The following is a 22,601-nucleotide window of genomic DNA, read 5'->3' as shown; positions in this document are numbered from 1 at the left end:
GGGGAGGGATTTGCATTTAATTTCTGCACTTAACAAAACAAACAAACAAAAAAAAAAAAGTGAATGGTTACATATTGTTTGTAAATGAGCGATCTCTATTTAATTAAATGTGGGATGATTTCACACTGAAATAAGCACACACTTCCAAGGCATTCCCCATTTTCTGTATGCATGTAGTTCCACAACAGATCATCACTAAAAGACAAACCAAGTAAAGTTAAGATTTAGGATACCTGCTATTGTATTATTTTCACATTTTTTTTAAGTGACAGGTGTGACTTAATCTAGGTGTCAGTCACTTTTTTTTTTTAAATCATTTAACATCTGGTAGATCATGTTAAATGGTAATCTAGGTGTCTTCACTGTCAGGTTTCTAGAAACAAAGGTTAGGGGAGCATTGTCTATCTGATTCAGTAAAATATCTAGTGTTTCAGTAGAATGCCTTATGCTACATTAAAAAGATTGCTTTTTCATGTCCTTCCCTGGGTAAATAGATGAGTCTTGTGGGGTTCCCAGAAGGCCTGATCTGGGATACTTGTACAGTAAGTTGCAGTTTCACAGGGTCATCGCAGTCTGCATTTACGTAACTGTCTTCTGAAACTGAAGAAATGTGTAAAAAGTTTGCGACCCATAGAAAGGTTTCAAGTTCACTAAGTAGCAATGATACAACAATAACAAGAGTCAAAGCCAATTAACGCTGATCTCTGCAGTCTCTCTGCTGTAGTATAACAGGTTGCCAGATTTAATTTATTTTAAAATTTTCAAACACATACTGCTGCCTCATCCAGATAGGCTAATAGAGCCTTCTATTGGCTTCTTTTGCAAGAACCCTTCATAGACGTGCAAGATGCATGAGAACAAACCACCCAAAAATCACTGTTGAAATATGTTTTTTAAATATTAACATAATATATTGATTACTTTGTGACATAGCTGCAGTAGGTCCTCCATAGTTAAGTTTGATTCAAGCTAGCTTCCCATTTCAAGTCCCAGCTTCAAAAACCCCTTACTTAGTCCATAGAATCTAATATCTTAACTTGACACGTATTCCCAGAGTAAAGTTTTTCCGGAAAGTTTGGAAAAACCAGGAGTTCACACGTTTTTTAAAAATGTCACCGACGTTCTGAACATTTTCCTAACTTTTTTTGTTTGATCATATCTTCAAAATGGCTTGGCCTATAAACTCCAAATTCAATGTTCTTGTGTGGACTTGAAGAAGAAGAGTGCTCTTTAATGTGGTGGGTTTTTTTTTTTTTTTTTTGCAGAGTGAATAGGAGCTAATGGGGGAAATATGAGTATACACACTTCAATTTTATAAAGCTTGTGCATGCTCCATGCTATTGCAGTTATGGAAGAGATTAAGTAGGGACTCATTACAGCAGAGACCCTGTGCCTCCCCTTCAGATTTTTCCTTGTCTCCTTATCCAGGTGGGAAACATTGTCAGGAAGGTCTTGGGCCCAAACCCAGGCAGCAAGGAGGAACTGGGAAACAGATTATCTTGACAGTTTACTACAGACACTATAAGTATAGGATTGTCCACTTCTGCCAGCAGAAGCAAGCCATCTTTTGCTGTTTTTGTGGGCTTCTGGTCCAGAAGCTAATATCAAACTAGATGGTCACACATACTTAAGGGGAGAGCTTCCAGTCCCTCCTGCATGCTGGGGTTTTTTTATGTGGAGAAACGGAGCATATACAAAAACTTTGTCTGTTTTGTGGAGTATGGTGATAGGAGGACATGACGTCTTGAAGAAAATACCTTCTATGTCCATTTACAGAGAAAGTAGAACATAGGTCCTGTCACTATTTTCTTTCCAAATCTATCTTTGCCATTAGAGAGGCAGCATGGTCTGGTTGATAGGGCACTGGCCAGGAATTCAAGGGAATCTGAATTCTCTTTTCAGCTTTGCCACTGACCTACTGTTTGACCTTGGCAAGTCAGTTCTGCTCTGTCTCTGTTTCTCAGTCCACCTTTTGTCTGCCTTATCTATTGTGTGTGGCAGGCCAGTGCAGGGTAGATTTATACCCCAGCTACCACAATAGACATACCCTTACATAGACAAGCCCTTACTATAGGTTAGAATTGTCAGAGCCGTTCCTTGGCTATGCAGGGAAGTAAGGAGGACCCTCCCTCTTTTGTCCCCCTGCTCAGCCTTGATCAGATTGTGACTTTGGATATAAGGAGAAAAGCAGGAGCTTTTAACATGATATTCTCTCCCCTGTGAGCAAATGGAGGAGGCAGTGGAGGAGAGGATCCCTGGATCTGCCCTGCTATTCACTGGCCAGAGCTGTTGACTGAGAGAACATGGGAAGTATCCGGATCCACAAAAGAGTAGTAACTTACTCCTCCTCCAAGAGCAAGGCGGGAGCAGGGGAGGAATTCTTACTGAGATACAAAAGGCTTCCTTGTCTGCTCTTACTGCAGTGCAGCTGCATGTCACCCCTTCCTCGGAACACTCTGTAAAGTTACAGTTTAGTTGTATACCTTTGTACAGCACAAATAGGGCCCCAGTCTGAATGGGGCCTCTGGACAATAAAAATAATTAATATTAAATAATCATTTAATAGTTCTTTTAAAATGTTAAAAAGTGGGGCTCGTGTTCTGTGTTTATGAATATGGGCATGTCTACACTACAGCTGCTGCAGCTATGCCACTGTGGCACGGTGGGTGTAGGCTCTTCCTACATTGACCGAAGGAATTCTTCCATCGACCTAGCTGCATCTGTACCGGGGGATATGTCACCCGAACTACAGCACTCAGGGTGCAAAATTTTTCACAGCCCTGAGCAACCTAGCTAGTAAGTGTAGACCGGACCTATTTAAGACCATAGGGAAGTTCTGTAATCCTACTGCCAAAGACTGTCCCAACTAACTGTTGAGGTACTATAGTACCAGCTACAAGAGAGATGGAATGTAGTGACTTGGGATTATGGTACGTTACTCCATTAGGATTTCTCCCAGATCCCAAACAGAAATCCTGGTAACTTCAAAGACTGCCAGAATGGTCAAAAATAGGTGGAGGTTTCATTTCCCCCTTCATACCTAGAACCAGCTGGATTTAAATGGACCAGAAACTCCCTTATGCACATTTTTTTCTTTTTTAAAAATTAATCTGCTCTAGAATTGTACAGTGATGTTGTAGCCTTTCCATTAGAGGCAGAAAAGCTCAAGAATAGCTGTTTCAGTATCTGCCCTGAATACCTACATTCTGTGGCCACACCCTCAGCTGATGTAAATATGCATAACTCCATAACAGAGCTATGGTGGTTTACCCCAGCTTCAGATCTGGCCCACTTTGTCTATAACTAGTCTTTTGTGTCCGTGTTTATACCCATGTGGTTAAATGGAATTCTACTCCTTCACACGTTTCCTGTTACTTCTTTAAGGATAGATGCTAAGTGACACTGCAGGAAGTTTCTCCACTGTGACAAAATTGCCACATTGATGACATATTTCTCTCTACACCTGCTGGGACTTGCGTGCCAAGCCCCCTTCCCCCTCAAATCTGACAATGGGTAAAAGAAAGAACAGTGTTCATGCATGCTTATGGCTGCTGAAGGTTGGGAAACCCATTTGCACTACATGGGGGTCAAAACCTAAGTACCATGAGCATACATCCTACAGGTGCTCACAGAGAAGGCAAGTCTCATGCAGGCAATAGGATTATGTTACATGGGAGTGAATTTGACAAAAGATAACAATAAAAGCTTTCCTTTTTAATTGTTTATTTTGCAAAGTAATTATTTATAAATTGATAGAATTTATAGAAAATGACCATATGAGAATCTTTCTAACTATGGACTAAACACTCCATTCAAAATCCCTACAGGCATGGCATGTTGAGCTAAATTATTAACAGCATATATTACTTAGTGTTTATACGAAACTTTGCATTTTTAAGGAATTGTATGATTCTATGTACAAACATTAACTTGGGCAATATTGCTACTGTTCTCGCTGTCCCCCCCACTAGGGTGACCAGATAGCAAGTGTGCAAAATTGGGACGGGGAGGATGGTTGTAATAGGCGCCCATATAAGAAAAAACCCTGAATATTGGGACTGTCCCTATAAAATTGGGACATCTGGTCATCCGACCCCCCCCACAACTCCATGGAATATACCCTCCCTCAATAGAAGAGGCTGGTTAGAGGGAAAAGAAGATTCTCTGCAAGAGATCCCTTATATTGTTGCTTGTACCTAGGTACCCAACTAAGACTAACTACACTGAGCTAAATGTGATACATACACTGAGGGTTTGTCTACACCAGTGTTTCTCAAACAGTGTTCCGCGGAACTCTGGGGTTCCGCAGGCTGAGTTGAAGGGTTCCGCGAAAAAGCGGAACCATGCTGCCGAAATCAACCCAAATCGCGTGCTGCTGAACAGCTGATGGTGCTGCCGAAAAGCCGTGAGCGCGCCGCCGAACAGCAAATGGTGCTGCTGAACCGATGTGAACGCGCCGCCGAACAACTGAGCGCGCTGCCAAAAACTGCTTACAGAGCGCGCCGCCGAAAAGGGAAAGATTTCCTGGACTTGTCGGCGGAGGGTAAGGGCGCAAGGGTGCTGCAGCGAAATATAATTGAGAAACACTGGTCTACACGGTGCTTTAGTCCACACCAGACAGGTGTAAATTTTAGTGTGTGCTAATGTGTTCTTCACCAGTTTAGCCAGTGTGGATCTTGTTGCCATGCATGAAAAGTTCCTTAGTGCGTGTAATGTAGTTGTATTTCAAACAATACTGCGTTAATGCAAACTAGGGAACAGTTAATGTATTCCCGCAAGGTCCACACTGTCCAGTTAGTGTGAAACACATGAGAGTGAACTAAAATTCACACCTTAGTGATGTGGACTGAAATACTGTGTAGACAAGTCTTGAGCAAGAAACAGTCTCTGCCTCAAAGAATTTACAATCTAGATATGAAAGACTGACAAGAAAGTATTATGATCCCCTATTAAATAAGGGGAATCAAGGCACAGAGGGATCATGTGATTTGCCCAAGGTCACGCAGGAAGCCTCTGTCAGAGCTGAGATATGTATCCAGATCTTCTGCATGCCAATCCAGAGCCTTAACCACAAGACCATCCTTCCTTTTTTTTATTATGCCAAGTCAGAAGGAGGAGCCTCTCCCCTCATAAAATGATAAATCCTCATAAAAAAATCCTAAAATCCTGCGCATCCGCCAGGAGGCCCAAGCCATCCAGGTGTCTGTCTGTGTGTGTGTTTGACACCCTACGCTGCTTGCTGGTTGTTGCTCCGTTGACACTGCACAGTCATACACTTTCTAGCTGCAGTGGCACCTGGGATCCTCCAGAATTGGGAGTTCCCTAGTGTGGTGCTTGAGATTGAAAAGGTAATGCAGCCTCAGCTTTTATTACCTTTCCTGTCTAATCTTGGCTAATGGGAGCTGATGTGTAGATCATGAAAGCTTGATCTGACTTATTATTTATTCATGATATTTGTACTAGGCAAGATCAACTTATTTGAAAGATATAATTAAAATGTTTTCTCGCCTGTTTATTTTTTTCCCTCTTCATCCCTTTTGTTCCTCATCATTTAGTTTGCAGGTGTTGACTCTTGTTGTCACTGTGCTGGCTATAAAACTGAAACTATACATTTATGGTTGGCACTACAAAAAGGCAGGGTGGAGGAAAAAGAAACAAGAAATTTGGAATCTCTTCCTCTGGAACCCAATGTCACAGGCTCCTATCGGGTTTTGTGTCAGGCCCCTTGCTGGGTCCCTCTGGTGTCCCAGTTTGTGCCCCCCAATTGGGTCAGTCTCTGGGGGTTGTTTCCCTTGAGTTTAGTGGCATATCACTGCTTTATCAAAGGGCTCGGGAGGCTGCCTGGCACAGAGCTGTTGCTGCTCTGCTGTCTTAGGCTTCTCTGCCTCCTCCTTTGTTGCTCTCCCTCATTTATACTGGGTTTTGCCTTCTTCATGAGGTTCAGCTTTGGGTATCTGCCTCCAGGATTGGCAGCTCTTGCGGTCGCGCATGGGTGTGGCAGGTCTGTTTGCAGGTAGGAGAAGCTGCCCTCCCCCTCCTGCCTAAATCCTGAATGGGGCTTGTAGACCCCAGTACCCCCAACTTTTCCTTTTCCTTTGGAATCTTTGAAAGGTCAATAAATGGAAAATACACAGAACTTTTTAACTGTTTTGTGTCTTTGAGCACTAATCAAGTTGGATGTTATTGTGTATCAGTCAGAGTATCAGCGTATCTTTTTTGTTTTTTTTAAAAATGCAGTTTCCAGAGAAACATTTTGATGGTGCATACCATGGAACAAGAAATGGATCTTATAGCACTTTATAAGGAATGGGGATAGGTATCATTTTTCTTTGAGTATATGTCACTATGGTTCTCCATGTTGTGTGTATGTGCTTGTGTGCCTGTACACATTCAGTTGGAGATTCCTCTGTGGGTCCATGCCTGCATGCTAAGCATCCTCATAATTTGGATTGAGGGTATATAGGGAAGGTCAAACTCCCTCCAGTTCCTTCTCAACTGCCAGCACCTAGAGACGGAGTGTTGTGTTCATTACTTAGCTGATATCTGTACCTTTTTTTTTTTTTTTTTGGTATGTTATCTAAATACCTATTTTTACTTTCAGTTTTTCACCTGAGCACTAGTTTTCAGTTTCCTTCTGCCTTTGGGGGGAGATCCCCAGGGGGTCCCCACCCCTCCATTCTTTAGTGGCCAGGGCTAGGACATCCAGTCCTGAGCCTTTCTTCCTCGGCTGGGGTTTATTCCATGGCTGGCTATACCTAAAATTCTGGGCTTCAGACCCTGCCACAGGTCTTTCCCCCTCAGCGACGGGTGCTTCTGCTGCCTTGGAGGGTCTCATGTCCATTTAAGTGCAAGGTCTGCACCAGGTTTAAAAGCAGATCTCGCAAGCTGAGGGAAGATAGATTGAAGTGCCTTCTCATTGAATGATCTCAGACCCACAGGGGCTGATTCTCCCCTCCCCCACAACTCCATATGTCAGTCTCAGTCTCACAGTGTGTACTGGTGGCCTCTTTGACTTCAGCTCCAGGGAGCAAAGATGAGAGGTATTCTGGAGAGCACTCCCCAAAAATCTGGGTCTAGAGAGACCTTATGCCCAGCTCTAGGTACCTGCTTCTTCCAGAACCCGGGGTCTGGTCCTGCCAAAGAAATCTTCCACCATTCCAACTAAGGAAAAGCCACCAGGTTAGCAGTCATGTTGAATGCCATCTTTGGTACCCTCAGAGGCCACTGGATGTAAGAAGCCACCATCCTTGACTTTGGCAAGCTCTGTGGGCCCTGGGCCTAAGGAGAGTGCAGATTGCTCATCTGTGCCATCTGGTGCTGCTTGACCTTCTTCGGCTGGAGGAGTCCTGCTCCAGATCACGGGTACCAACTTCATTCCTCTCCCACAAGGATCTCTGTGTGACAAGAGAACCAGATTCTTCTCTCCTGAGAGTTGCAGAGAGGAAACCTTTCTAAGTATCAACACACCCAGTGGCTCCAACCTACCTATCAGTACTGCCACATCCCACCTCAAAAAGCTGGATGCTGATATTTGGATGTCAGCTCCCTTCAGCTGCTCATACTTATCCAACCATCAGTACCAAATTGTCTGCCAATACCAAAGCCCTTGGTTTCCCCTTTGGAAACGGGGGATGACACATCTTCTGAATCTGAGATCTCTGTCCAGAATTCAACCACCTTTGCCTTCCACCCTTCCCTTCCCTTCACAGTACCCTGAAGAGGAAACTCCAGGATCAGGCCATCACCCTCCCTGCCAACCTTGGCAGGGACACTTCTTGGGTCTGCCTGCCTTTTCTTACGCTCTCCGCATTGGGCATTTTGGAACACTTGGGCCTCCTATGGTGACCAGTTTTACAGGGTGTTACAAACAGACCCACAAAACTTCTTCCCTTTAAAGCCCCCTATATTGAGAAGGACTTCAAGGAAGAACAGCATCTAAGAACTGAGAAGGAAACACCTCCTTCCAACAAATCATCATCTCCTGATGCAACGGTCATGCCTCCCCTATCCTCCATGTATGACTCTGAAGTTTTTCACTTTAAAGACTTTGAAGAGTCTGGCCAAGACTTTACAGATCCCCCTGATGGAGGTGCAGGAATCCTAGCATTCCCTGTTGGATGTCCTCTATCCTACATCACAAGGCAAGCTAGTGCTATCTGTTAATGATGCACAGTTGTCATCTGCCAAATGTTATGGGTAGGTGATACCTGTCACCATTGCACCTATGTGCAAGAGGGCTGACCAAAAAAAAAAACCAGCTATGTTGTGGCAAAGGGCTCTGATGATCACTTCTCGCATCCTACCCCCACCTCCTCGTTGCTAGATGTGGTCAGAGGAGGAACAGCCAGCACTAGCAGAGATCTACTCCACACAACAAAGAACTTAAGTGCCTAACCCCCTCAGCCACAATTTCTGCTCCTCAGCCCCATCACAATTCAGAATTGCAAATGATCATGCCCTAATAGCAAAATATGATTACACCAACTACTCAGAGTTCTCTCAATTTATTGATCATCTGCCACAGGACCAGAGGGACAAATTTCAAGCCCTCATTTCTGAAGATAAGACTGTGGCTCAGGTGTGTTTACAAGCGTCCCTTGATGCAGTTTACACAGCAGCGCCCTGGGGCCACCGGCAAGGTTATGCAGCAAGCTTTATAGCTGCAGTCTTCCTTGAAGTGTAGATAACCATAGAGGACCTCTCCTTTGAAAGGCCTGAGCTCTTCAGTGATATGAAGGACGAGTCTCTGCACTCTTTCGTGGACTCCTGGGTGGCTCTAGTTTCCTTGGGTATTTATGTTCCTGCAACCACGAGGAAATGTAATAAATTTTAGATGGACCAATGATCTCACCTGGACCAACGATCTCACCTGGCTCACTTTTACACTTTATCCCCTTTGAGCCTTTGGGAAGCTGCTCTCTCTTCTCCACTTATCCTTTATGACAGTGTTCCTCGTACCCATTATCTCAGCCACATAAATAAGCAAACTGGGAACCCTTATTGCTGGACCCCCCACCTTACACAGTGTTTTACCATGACAAGGCAACTCTCTGCCCTCTAGCTTGCTTTCTACCAAAAGTCACTTTGGACTTCAACATCAATCAGGATATCCAGTTATCGGTCTTTTAACAGAAACCTCAGTCCAGCAGGGAAGAGGCTAGCCTACATACTTTAGATGTGAGAAGGGACCTCACTTTCTGTCTCAACGGGACCAGATCTTCACTTAGACTCTTCATCTCTTTTGCTGATAAGGGACAGAGACATCTTCACAAAGACTGTCTAAGTGGGTCTCAAGCTTCAGCCTGGAATGCTATAAAGTGACCCAAGTACACCTTCCACCTGGGGTGACAGCCATTCTACAAGTGCCCAACCTCAATAGCCCTGCTCAAGAACGTACCCATTGCTGATATGTGCGAAACTGCTATCTGGTCATCAGTTCATACATTCACTCAGCACTATGCCTTTGATGGAGCCGACCCACACTGTTTTGGTGTTTCTGCTTAGCCCCCTCCTCCATATTGCGGCACTGCTCAGGAGTCACACAAAGTGTAGAGCAATAGGGACATACATTTGAAGTATATGTATAGTAGCTGGAGTTCTTTTGAGATGTTATGTCCCTATGGTGCCCCACCACCTGCTTTCCTTCCCCTCTGTTTCGGAGTCCTTGCCTTTGGACTTCAGAGTTAAGAAGGAACTGGAGTAGCAGTGGGTCCACCTCTCCTTGCTTACCCTCAGTCTAGAGCAGGGGTTCTCAAACTGGGGGTCACAAGGTGTCAGCCCCCACGCATGCCAGTACGGGTGGCCTGGGGAAGGGGAAGGTTCATAGCCTGAAATATTGGCAAAGGGGATCCCAGCAAAAAATAGTTTGAGAACCCCTGGACTAGAACATGAAGATGTGTAGGGCGCAGTGCAGACCCGTGGACACTGCTGAAGAAAATTCTCGGATTGAAGATATGCATACACAAACAATATGGGAGATAACATCTCAAAGAACTCCATTTCCTGCACAGAAAAGTAACCTCTCCTTATATCTGTTATATAGAAGGGGAACTCCCTTCCGTGGTAATACGTTATCACTTTTCTTTTTACTATAATATATGGTCATAAACATTTATTCAGTGGACCATAACATAAAGAATAATAGAAGCAGATTTTAAAAATATATGTAGCTGTGAACTATTATGATCATAAGCAAATAATATTCTCTGTAAAAGGTTTCTCCACCTTCATTCCTCCACTTCATTGGCATTATTTAAAAGTAAGCGAAGTGAACCTAAAAAATGTTAATGGTTCTGACACACATCAGTGAAAGCTAGGAGATTCAAAGATAAGGCTTACACACTAGGGGTACATCTACGCTGCAATTAAAGACCTGCGGCTGGCCCATGCCAGCTGACTCAAACTTGCGAGACTGGGGCTGCAGGGTTTTTTAATTGCAGTGTAGACTTCTACAATTAAACAGCCTCGCAACCCGAGCCCGAGTCAGTGGGCATGGCCCACTGACCGCATCTAATTGCAGTGTAGACATACCCTAGATTTCATTTACATTTGTGGGGGGTTTATTCCCTCTTTCTTCCCAATGGCCAAAGTTAAAAGTTCATTGTTAATCTTCAGTGTTCTTGGTTTTTTCCAGTTTCCCATATGTTATGATTTAAATGTTTTGTAAGATTTTAAGCAATAATAAAACACTTCATAAGTGTGAGAAAGTTGATTGATGGTTACAGACAAGAGCTAGTTGCTGTGACTTTCTGATTGTCTTCCTGGTTCTGTTACTGACTCACTGTCTGATCTTGGTCAAGTCAGTTAAACTATTTGGGTGAAATCTTGGCCTCATTGAAGTTGACAGGTAAACTATTGACTTCAGTGGGGCCAGGATTTCACCCTCTGTGGCTCAATTTATTTGCCTATAAAATGAGGTTAATAATAATTACCTCATAAGGGTTTTGTGAGACTTATTTAATGTTTTTAAAGAGATTTTAAATCCATGGATGAAAGGTGCTAAATAAATACAAAGTATTTGCTTTTCCCTTTAAATGATTGTGTCTTCACTATACAATAGTTATTCATAGTAGATGTAATCAGCCACCAAAGCCATGATTATGACATGATTAAACATTATATACATATGCATGTAGTTTTGCTCAATGGGTGTGAAATCCAATACATATTTTAGCTAGAACAAAGCTTTCCTTTAGTTCTGATGCAGGGATTATAACATGTATTGTTGCCTTTAAGTGTTCACACAGGCATCAAGCTTTGTTGAGTTAGCAAAGGTAGAGGTACTAAAAGGTGATCTGATGTCTGTGAAAATGCACAGGTTTTTTTGGCAGGCATATTGGACAACCTCTGAATCGTTTGCGTCAGAACAGCCCATCCACTATTGTAATTCACAGCTGACTGAGGAGGATAAGAAATCATGTCTTAGAGAATGTCTACACATGCCTACAGTGTGAGTGGCAGTAGGAAGCAGTGGTGATTCATTCTCTTGACGCTGAAATTGCCAACATCCAGAGGAAAACAATTAGTTTTGAAGAAGAAATATTTTATCCAACAGAAAATGTAAGCATTATAAGCTATTAATCAGGACATTCAGCCTAGAAGTGTTTTTATTGTGCAGTATTTATTGGAAAGGGAATCTCAAATTAGTCTATGAAGTGACTGAGGACTAAAGGCAGTAAATTAAATTGCAGGTTTTAGAAACTCCTCAAATTGCACCTGGGAAAGTTTGTCTAAATGTTTCCTATTGTATGTCTTAGTGTTTTCTTGAAATGACATCTCTATGGCTACACTGACGGCGTCAGATCGATTTCTCTGGATTGACTGAGCGGAGAGTGCAGACCCGCTCAATCGATCCAGAAATCAACGTACTAAGACCAGCTACAAAAGTAGCGTAGCGCTGCATCGACAGGAACACTGTTCCTGTCGGCGCAGCGCAGTGCAGACGAAGTGCAGAAGAGAAGTTCAGCAGTTGACGGGAGTTACGCAAGTTTTTAGTGTAGACAGGGCCAAAAGTTATAAAATAGCCAATTCAATCTGCTATGTCTTTTCTACAGAAATCACACCTGAGGCTATTACTTTGCTAAATCTCATAAATTAAGCAGGGTCTAGCCTAGTTGCTAATTAGATGGGAGACCTCAAAGGAAAACCCAGATGATGCAGGTAATTATGTTGGTGATTCAACCGGTAGCATTCTTTCCTCTGAATCACTACTGAGCCATTTTCAAGCTAGGCGTTAGACATTATATTGCTGGAGCAGCTACAGCTTATTGCCCTGGATGAACCATAAAACTGATTTTCTGTTCACTTACAGTCATTCCATAACAATTCAAATGAGAGGAGGCCCCTTACTTCCTGACTCAGTTCAAATTCCATATACCTAAATTTCTCTTAAATACTCTACTTTTAGTTCTGAACTATGGCATGTGGTACTGCTGTGTATTAATAAATGGCTTCTGCCTTGCACATCACAGGAGGCTGCATTTCAGTGGCAGGTGATGTGATCCTTTCGTAGATTTTTGTCAATCAATTTGTGACATTTTCAGGTGGGTAGGAATTGTTGTGCCTACATAAGTCTGTCACTATTGTTACTTTTTTCTGAATTGTGTTTTGACACTGACTCACAATTGAGAATGAAATACTGCCTCAGCTCTGATATTGTCATGAACTTTGTGAGGGTGTACTCCCAGTGAAGTTAATGGGATTCCATGCAGACTCAGGGGTATGCCCAGGTGGAATTTATTGCAGGTTTGGGACCTTGATTGCTAGGAAAAGAGAGCAAGCCCCGAAAGTTCTTTCCACTGTAGCTATATGTACAGTGGAATCTGTGCTGCATAGAATGGAAAACATTGGAAACAGCTCTTTAAATTGGTATGGTGTGCTATGAAAATATGGGCAAAAAAGAACAGAAATATAGAAACACATTTTTTAAGGTGTGGATATTATGAAAGAGCATTTAAACACTACAGAAACTTAACCCGCAAAGCTCACAACTATAATTGCTGTTGTGCTATTGCAGACTGATATATTGTACTGTGTCCTTTGCAGTTCTCAATATACAGTAGGGGGAGATTCTCTACAGCCTTGCATCTTGTGTAGTTATTTACGCCTGTGCAAAGAGGTGTAGGATGCTACCATTCTGATTTAGTAGCTTTTTGCATCAACTCTACACACATGTGCACGTGTACATGCACATCCAAGGGAAGAATCTATCCCAAATGTATGCATAAATTGACAACATGGCACAAGTATTTTCATCATATTTCTTTATGTTGAAAATGTGCATTTGTGCTTGGAGGCTCCTCACCTCTCCCCCACTTAGTCTTGTTAAAACATTTGCAGAACAGCCGCTAACTTTTCGAGTTTACCACTCTGTGAGTCATGAGCTAACAAATTATTTATAACCAAGCTGTTACAAATATGCTCAGAGTGGGCTTTCTGTGTGATCTTTATGAAATGCTATGTGATTAGATAATCTGTTTTATCACAAAACTAACCCTGCCTCCCACTGACTTTTGACTTCATTCATATGGATGTATGTTCTGATTCTAATATTATTATGGAGATTCATATCTTCAGAGTGTCTGATTTAGTGAAAGAAACAGAATCAAGAAGTGAAAAGTAACTACAGCTCTATGGAATGCTGCTCAAATAGATTGTTTTTCTATTATGCAGTATTTAAAAAAGAGCTTGAATCTGTAGCTATGTTTTTACTAGAAATTTCATAACACATTTTCTGCAAGAACAGAATTAAAAGACATGTTATATAACCCAGAGTTAAATTTTCACTTGTTTCAGTCTCGGGTGCTTGTTTTCTGTGATCAGAATTTTTCTGCAAAAGTCCTTAAATCCCCAAAACATCTGTATATGATTGATTCAGAATAGCTGTATGTTTTAAAGAAATGTGTGTGTCTGCTGCCCTGACGGTTGATACTCTGTGCTGTTGTGTAATGCCATATACTGGGTGTTGGCTATTTCTGCATCTTTTTAATGCAGATTCCATCCATGACTCATGGTGCAGTGCTTGCTGCATCTGCCACTGATTGCAGGAAAGCCACATATATACTAATTGCATCAGATTCTGTTGTTTCATCTAGGCAGAACCTGGAGCTGTGAACTGTGCAGAGTCTTCCCATCCTAGGAGGAATTAGGTATCAGGAAATTAATCTTGGCATTCATGGGTGTGCAGAAGACACACACAGATTGCCATAGTTCTTCAGAATGTGTAGCATACTCCCTCAGAACAACTGGCAACTCAGCATGAATTGTGAAAAAGGCAGTGACATAGCCAAACCTTGCCCTTTGGGGTTTTTGGTTCCCTGAAGGTGCATGGAGGGAACAAACTCTGTGCTCCAGAGAGATCAGGAGGCCCAACTGCTATACAGAGATACAAGAGAGAGGATCTCCTGACCCATCCAGCTCCAACTATATTCACAGAGAAGATTTGCACAGTCTGGCCCATAATTAGTATCCATCAGTACTCTCTAAATGTGGCCCAATCTGTTGGAGGAAACTGGAATTCTTCCTCAAGATATTTTTATGTTGAGTGAAATCTCATTAGGGTCTGAAATCCTGCCCCATTGGAGTTGATGGGAATTTTGCTATTGACTTTAGTGGGGCCATGATTTCACTAAGCTCCCTATGTCCATAGAAAAGTCTATAGTATCTCATGAATTGCTGTTATAGGTCTGTTGTTCATGATCTGTGCTACGGTAGTTCATGTTAAGAACCAAACTCCAAACTGAAATTCAACTTATTTGCTGAAGTTTTATTCTCAGCAGCAACATCTTTGTCGATCAAGTTCACTTTGCTGATGTGCTTCTAGGCTGTTTCACAACTAGAAATGTGCAGAGATCTGAAATATTTGTGACTGACTGAAAATTCCTGTTAACTACAGTTTTGGTTTGTTTATTCAGTAAACTTTTTAAAATGCACTTTTGCCATTTAAAAAAAAAAAAAAAAAAAACAAAAAAAAACCCTCAACCTTCCCTTCTGGTGAAAATGGAAATCGGACACTTGATCATTTGATCAGAAGAAATACATAGTTTTCACATCTTTGAAACTCCTTTTTATTTTTATGGGAGAAGCAAAAATATATGGCGATGGAGAGAACAGGTGTATCTATGAAGCAATAGAAAGATTAGGAATAATGCCTTTGATATTGAATGTGGTGAAATATATTTTTTGAAGGAGAGGGGAGAGTAGCTGATACCTTTTACCAGTGATGTCAGTTTTTTTACAGAGGCATATTGTGCATTTGGATTATCAATCAGAGGTTCTGAGGGTAAAACTAAGCAGCCCAAAATGTAGTAATGGAGAGTGTGGCAAGGCGGGCCTGTTTTGCCCCGTGGGTCTGCGCTTCTTACGGCTATGCCGGTGGTGTGGCTGGGTGGGAGGGGGGAGGGGCCCGGTCCCGCCCTCTACCCCAGGCCCCGACCCAGGGACCCTGCGAGGAGTAGCCTCAAACAGCTTAGTCAAAGGGGCTACTACCTTCCCTGGGTTGCTCTTCTGTAGCCCCCCCTGGCTTGTGGTTCTCCTTCAGGCTCTTTGGGGCCGGCGTCCTCTGGTCTTGGTTGCACAGGCTCCTTCTTACCTCCCGTGGCTGGGTGCTCTCGCCACACCCACACTAGCTCCTCTACTAGCTCCGCTCCTCTACTGGCTCCACACCTTGTAGCAGCTCTACTCAACTCCCTCTCAGCTGCTCCCATCTGCCTGACTGGGAGGCTTTTAACTGCTGGGGCAAGTTCCTTGATTGGCCCCAGCTGGCCTAATTGGCCTAATTGCCCTGGAGTGGCCGCAGCTGGATCACCCAGGGAACAAAGATTTGCTAAGCCTGGGGCTGATATATATATGCCTTCCAGCACCCTCCTATAGCCGTCAGGGCTGGCCCCGTCACAAGAGGTTCTTAAACTATGGTTTATGTAGAGCTTTGTGGTGGTTTACAAAGAGGTGGCTGGTCACGTAATCCTGATTCTTATTCTTTTAAGTCACTAAGTCGTATAAAAGACAGGTAAATACACATTATTATTTTTCCATGTAAGCAACTTTTGTAGTTGCCTTAGAAACATTATAGGTGGGAAAGGAGGTGATTTGTGGCCCTATCTTTGAATCACTCTATGAAATATTTGAGAACTCTTGCAGTTATGGATGAAAATGTCATGAGCTCTGCCTGGACTAGCACAAAGTCTAGAGATCCTGAAGCAAGGGTCCTCTTGGGCAACAGTCTATCTGGCTCAGAAATATAGATGAGGAAAATCGTATTGCATGAACCTTCAGTCTCTCAGACTGGTATGAATTACTATAGTTTTTTTTATGCCCCTTGATATTGGGTCTGTTTTCATTGAATCATAGAATATTAGGTTTGGAAGGGGCCTCAGGAGGTCATCTAGTCCAACCCCCTGCTCAAAGCAGGACCAACTCCAACTAAATCAATCTACCCAGGGCTTTGTTAAACTGGGCCTTAAAAACCTCTAAGGATGGAGATTCCACCACCTACCAAGGTAACCTATTCCAGTGTTTCACCACCCTCTTAGTGAAATTCTTTTTCGTAATATACAAACTAGATCTCCCACTGAGCCCAGTGCAACTTGAAACCATTGCTCCTTGTTCTGTCATCTGCCACCACTGGGAACAGCGCCTAGCTCCATCCTCCCTGGAACCCCCCCTTCAGCTAGTTGAAGGCTGCTATCAAATCCCCCCTCACTCTTCTCTTCTGCAGACTAAACAAACCTAGTTCCCTCAGCCTCTCCTCATAAGTCATGTGCTCCAGCCCCCTAATCATTTTCGTTACCCTCCGCTGGACTCTCTCCAATTTGTCCACATCCTTCCCGTAGTGGGGGGTACAAAGCTGAACATGATACTTCAAATAGGGCCTCATCAATACTGAATAGAGGAGAATAATCACTTCCCTCGATCTGCTGGCAATGCTCCTACTAATGCAGCCCAATATGCTTTTAGCCTTCTTGGCAATAAAGGCACACTGTTGGCTCATATATCCAGCTTCTTATCCACTTTAACTCCTAGGTCCTTTTCTGCCAAACTGGTGCCTACCCAGTCGGTCCCCAGTCTGTAGCAGTGCATGGGATTTTTCTGTCCTAAGTGCAGAACTCTGCGTTTGTCCTTGTTGAACCTCATCAGGATTCTTTTGGCCCAATCCTCCAATTTGTCTAGGTCACTCTATATTCTATCCCTACACTCCAGCATATCTACCTCTCCCCCCAGCTTAGTATCTATCATCTGCAAACTTGCTGAGGGTGCAATCCACTCCATCATCCAGATCATTAATGAAGATATTGAACAAAACCGGCCCCAGGATCGACCCCTGGGACACTCCGCTTGTTACTGGCTGCCAACTAGACATTGAGCCATTGATCACAACCTGTTGGGCCCAATGAGCTAGCCAGCTTTCTATCTACCTTATAGTCCATTCATCCAACCCATACTTCTTTAACTTGCTGGCAATAATACTGTTGGAGACCATATAAAAAACTTTGCCAAAGTCAAGGTATATCACATCCACTACTTCCTCCACATGCATAGAGCCATTCATCTCATCATAAAAGGCAATCAGTTGGTCAGGCATGACTTGCCCTTGGTGACTCCATGCTGACTGTTCCTGATCACCTCCCTCTCTTCCAACTGCCTCAAAATGGATTCCCTGAGTACCTGCTCCATGATTTTTCCAGGGACTCAGGTGAGGTTGACCGGTCTGTAGTTCCCTGGATCCTCCTTCATCCTTTTTTTGAAGATAGGCACTATATTTGCCTTTTTCCAATCGTCTGGGACTTCCCTCGAGCTCCATGAGTTTTCAAAGATAATGGCCAATGGCTCTGAAATCACATCAGCCAACTCCTTCAGCGCCCTCAGATGCACTGCATCTGGCCCTATGGACTTGTGCTTGTCCAGCTTTTCTAAATAGTTCTGAACCTGTTCTTTCACCACCGAGGGCTGCTCATCATCTCCCCATTCTGTGCTGCCCAGTGCAGTAGTCTGGGAGCTGACATTGTCTGTGAAGACAGAGGCAAAAAAAGCATTGAGTACTTCAGCTTTTTCCACATTATTTGGCACTAGGTTGCTTCCCCCGTTCAGTAAGGGGGCCACACTTTCCATGACCTTCTTCTTGTTACTAACGTGTAGAAACCCTTCTTGTTACCCTTCATGTCCATTGCTAGCTGGAACTCCAATTGTGCTTAGGCCTTCCTGATTTCATTCTTTCATGCTTGAGCAGTATATTTATGCTTCTCCCTAGTCATTCCACTTCTTGTAAGCTTTCTTTTTGTGTTTTAAGCTCACCGAAGATTTCTTTGTTTAGGCCAAGCTGTTTTCATTAACTTTCCATTCATATTTACATTGTTTCTTTTTATGTCCTCTTCTCTGAACCTGGACCAAGAACAGGAAACCGCTATGGATTATCCATGCCATTAGGAAGATTTATAAATGCTATAATTATTCTTCTTTTATCAAAGCCCATTACTTTGAGTTGCTGGATGCTGCAGCTAAAAATTTATCCCAATCTATCTCTTTGTTTCTCCCATTCCTCTAGTGATTATTAGCCATTTTAAAAAATCTGGCAAGAAACCTAAATTTCTATATGATATGGTTGTTTTAAAATGTGTTGTGCCATCAGCAAAGGAAGAAATATCCCAGCCAATGAATGAAGCATGAAAGATAGGAATTTATCCACTGCAGCCAGCTGCTATCTGTGTGGAATGTGATACACAGTTTAAGCAATGAATAGACTGGAGAAAGAAGAGTGATTTGGGGGAGGACAGGGAGGGTGATTCTTTAGAAGTCCGAATTATTACAGACCAGCTATCTCATTTTATGTGCAGCTTCAATTAATCAGACGCTTTGCAGTATCTGCTGATTTTAACAACTTGGGTGGTCAGTGATGGATGGATGGCTGGTTTCACTGTGGTTTTCCTACCCTACCTGCTGTCTGTTTTGCTGTGTATTGAACTCAGTTTATGGATTTTTCTCGGCAATATCATATGATTTTGGCAGCATTCAGTGGTGTCTTACAGTAATGTGCTACCTAACTCTTCCTAGTCTTTCAGAAAGCTTTGTACAAAGTTATTAGTTGCAGTTCCAGAGATGTGCACCTGCTAATCTCTCCCTTTTCAATGAAAGGCATTTTTCCTAATCTTTCTATTGATTCTTAGATACCTGTCCTCTCTGTCTTCATGTCATTTGTTAAGAATCCGAGCTTCTCTTTTATTATTTGTTCATTACCTAATTCAATAAAAGAGTAACCAATAAGGGCTTTGTTAGTGAAACAGCTAGATACCATATGATGCACATAATATAAACACCTAGATATGGTCGATTAGATTCTTGTGTCAGCTAGGGATGACAGTGTATGATTAAGTGAGTCATTCAACTTTCACAAGTGTCTCCTGTTTTGCTAGTTAATTAGAAATTCTTTAACTATTTGTGAAGAAGTACTCTTCTGTAGTGCAGAGTTCTCTCTCTCTCTCTCTCTCTCTCTCTCTCTATCTAAAGGCTTCTTTTTACAGTTTCAAATAAGATTTTATTAATCTAAAATCTATAGCTCTTCAATTGACTTTTATTTATTTATATATTTATTTTTCTTTTATTCCTTTGGCAGATAAAGTTCCCAGGAAGTCGCAAGGGTCATATTGTTTAGGATTTCAAAGAGCCATCCTTTATCTTTGTGGATACAAGTTAAACGGACAATGGTTCCCCAATCATCAGTTCAAGCTTCTTGAAAAAAAGGCTTCTGTACAAACGGCATGAAAGGTAAACTAACCGCAGCAGGTGCCCTGGAATATTTTAGCTCTACTGAACATCTCTGCCCCACCCCTTTTTCCTCATTCAAACCTCCTGACTGTCAATCTGAGAAGCAGTTAATCAGACTGGCTAATTCCAGGATTCTAACTAAACAAGGATTGTTTCTCCTCTCTAATATTTTTCTAGATAGAAAAGAGCTCTTGAGAGCTAATGTCCTACTTGCAATGGGGAGCTGTTGTTTTTAGTGGTGTTTTTCAAGAGAATAGAGCAGTAAGCAAACAGGGAGTAGTGGAGCAATGGTTGGTGATGTACTCGTCTGAATATGTCTGCCATGGAACCAAAGTATATATACTTTGACTTGGCCAATCCTGAGGCAGCTGAATAGTTTCACAAAGATCTTCATTTTTGACAAAGGAGTTGCTACAGAAGCTGTTGCTTTGACAAAAATCTTCTGAGATGAAACGTGAATGCTCTGGATTAGCAAAACCCATTGCCTTGTGTTGTGTTAGTCCCCACCTTTCAGATGCCAGGAGCATTACTATAGAGGCATATAACAAAAAACAATCTTGCAGCGCTCCCCAAACTGTTCAAAAAGGTTTCTGCATTGCCTTGTCAATGCACAGAAATAGTCAACATAAACCATATTTTCTGATGGCTATCCATAACACACAAAGATTCAGTTATAATGAACAATGCTAATAGTATTTTGATGATTAGCAAAAAAAGTCTTACCCCCTGACAGATCTCCAAATTCGCACGATGTATAATTTTTTAAATTCCAACAGTTTGTATTTTTTATGCTAGTAGAACCCAAGTAGTTACAAGACTCTGAATGTAATCTTCTTTTAAGGCTAATTTTTTATTGATTAGAATTTGGAAACTAATTAAGAGATTTGCTTGAAAATAGTTCAATTACACCAAGTAAAGCTTGATTTTTTTTTATCTGCCCCAGATTTACACTTTTTTCCCCCCATAGTAAACAAAGAGGTTAAATAGCAGCTTTAAATGCAAAATGGAGCCTAATCTTCACTGTGATGTTGCTCCTGATGCAACTTTATCCTTAAAGAACTTGGAGCAGATCTACCTCTGAGAGATTTTTTTAAAAAATCGAGAAGAGGTGGAACATGACAGATTTCAAAATGTTTTATATAACTTTCAACTTCAACAAGAAGCAATTTATAGCAACCTGGGAGTTATGTAACTTTTAACTCTGATTTTTAGTGGCATAATTTAGAGAAGCTCTAGTGCTTTCACTATGATTTTAAGAGATATGTAATCAGTCAGTCTATCTAATCTATTTTAAGCATTTCTAAGGAACATGTCACTGTAGATTCTAGGTGCTAAATCTGAATACAACTGACAACTTGCCATAGATTTGTATTATACAGAATATCAAAAAGGAAGATGTGTTTGTTTTTAAAGACAAGTCTACTTACTCCAGTCAGGGGTTCCGGAATAGTGCCATTAGCATATCCTGTATTAAGGAATGTATATTCATTGTGAATTTCACTCACTGGTCTGGTGGAAACTGAATTTGTCCCAGGAAAAGTGATGCTTTTGGTTTCTGGAGGGTGGATGTTTCTTGTTGTAGTCATACAATACTCAGGAGTGTCAGAAACATCGATCAAGGCTGATTTCATATCATCTTCGCTGAAGAATATTACACATGCATGCATCAACTTGCAGTAGACTGGATTTGGAACATAAATGAGCAATATGAAATTTTCAAATGAAGAATAAAATATATCTAGGAGAACCCTGCGGTATGGCCTCGTACCTTTTGTATGCATGTAGCTGGAGGTAGTTGAACAATATTGAATAATTTATTCATTGAATTTTGTGATATTATTCAAATAAATTATTCAGATATTTAGCTCATTATTTGTTCAGTTTATAGAGCTGGGTGAATAATTCATGAACGTATTCACTGAATGGTTTAATCAGGGTATCTTCTTAATAAATATTTTCAGTATTTGTTCTGCTCTACCTGTAGCAGCATCTGCCAAAACCCCATTCCTAGATTTGCTACACACACACACACACACACACACACACACACACACACACACTCTCTCTCTCTCTCTCTCTCTCTCTCTCTCTCTCTCTCTCTCTCTCTCTCTCTCTCTGCAATTGTAGGAATTTTGTTGTATGTTGCATAGCAGGGTATACTGCCTGTCTAGGTCTTGGGAGAGGCAGGAGATAGATGGTGGTTAGAAAGCTGTGAGGCTTCAGGCCAAAGCTCGATGCGAGGGTGGTAAGGCTAACCACCTGGAACTTGAAACAGCTGAACCCTGTGAGCCTTTCAGGATGCCATTTGTTGTACTAAAAGGAAGTGCAAGCTAAGAGCCATGGGCTGGGAGTGGCTGAAGGAACAGCATAGAATCATAGAATATTAGAGTTGGAAGGGACCTCAGGAGGTCATCTAGTCCAACCCCCTGCTCAAAGCAGGACTAACCTCAGCTAAATCATCCCAGCCAGGGCTTTGTCAAGCCGCACCTTAAAAGATGGAGATTCCACCACTTCCCTAAGTAACCCATTCCAGTGCTTCACCATCCTCCGAGTGAAAAACGTTTTCCTAATATCCAACCTAGACCTCCCCCACTGCAACTTGAGACTATTGCTCCTTGTACTGTCATCTACTACCATTGAGAACAGCCTAGCTCCATCCTGCCTGGAACCCCCTTTCAGGTAGTTAAAGCCTGCTATCAAATCCCCCCCTCATTCTTCTCTTTTGCAGACTAAACAAGCCTACTTCCCTCACCCTCTCCTCATAAGTCTTGCGCTCCAGCCCCATAATCACTTTTGTTGCCCTCTGCTGGACTCTTTCCAATTTGTCCACATCCTTTCTGTGGTGG

General features: G+C 42.2%; 1 protein-coding gene across 2 annotated transcripts in view; it reads left to right on the top strand.

Moving 5' to 3' along the window:
* The window catches only part of DLGAP1 (DLG associated protein 1), a 571,137-nt gene that overhangs the window by 92,831 nt on the left and 455,705 nt on the right, over window positions 1-22,601 (top strand). For both annotated transcript variants that reach the window (XM_067547338.1, XM_067547348.1), the window contains exon 3: window positions 19,604-19,755. The gene's annotated coding sequence lies outside the window, so the exon portion shown is untranslated. The remainder of the gene's footprint in view (window positions 1-19,603; window positions 19,756-22,601) is intronic.

The sequence above is a fragment of the Emydura macquarii genome, unplaced genomic scaffold (genome assembly GCF_026122565.2).
Source record: "Emydura macquarii macquarii isolate MOO-44397 ecotype Brisbane River unplaced genomic scaffold, CSIRO-AGI_Emac_v2 contig_212, whole genome shotgun sequence".
Classification (NCBI taxonomy): Eukaryota; Metazoa; Chordata; order Testudines; family Chelidae; genus Emydura; species Emydura macquarii.
This window is presented reverse-complemented; position numbering and strand designations above follow the sequence as displayed.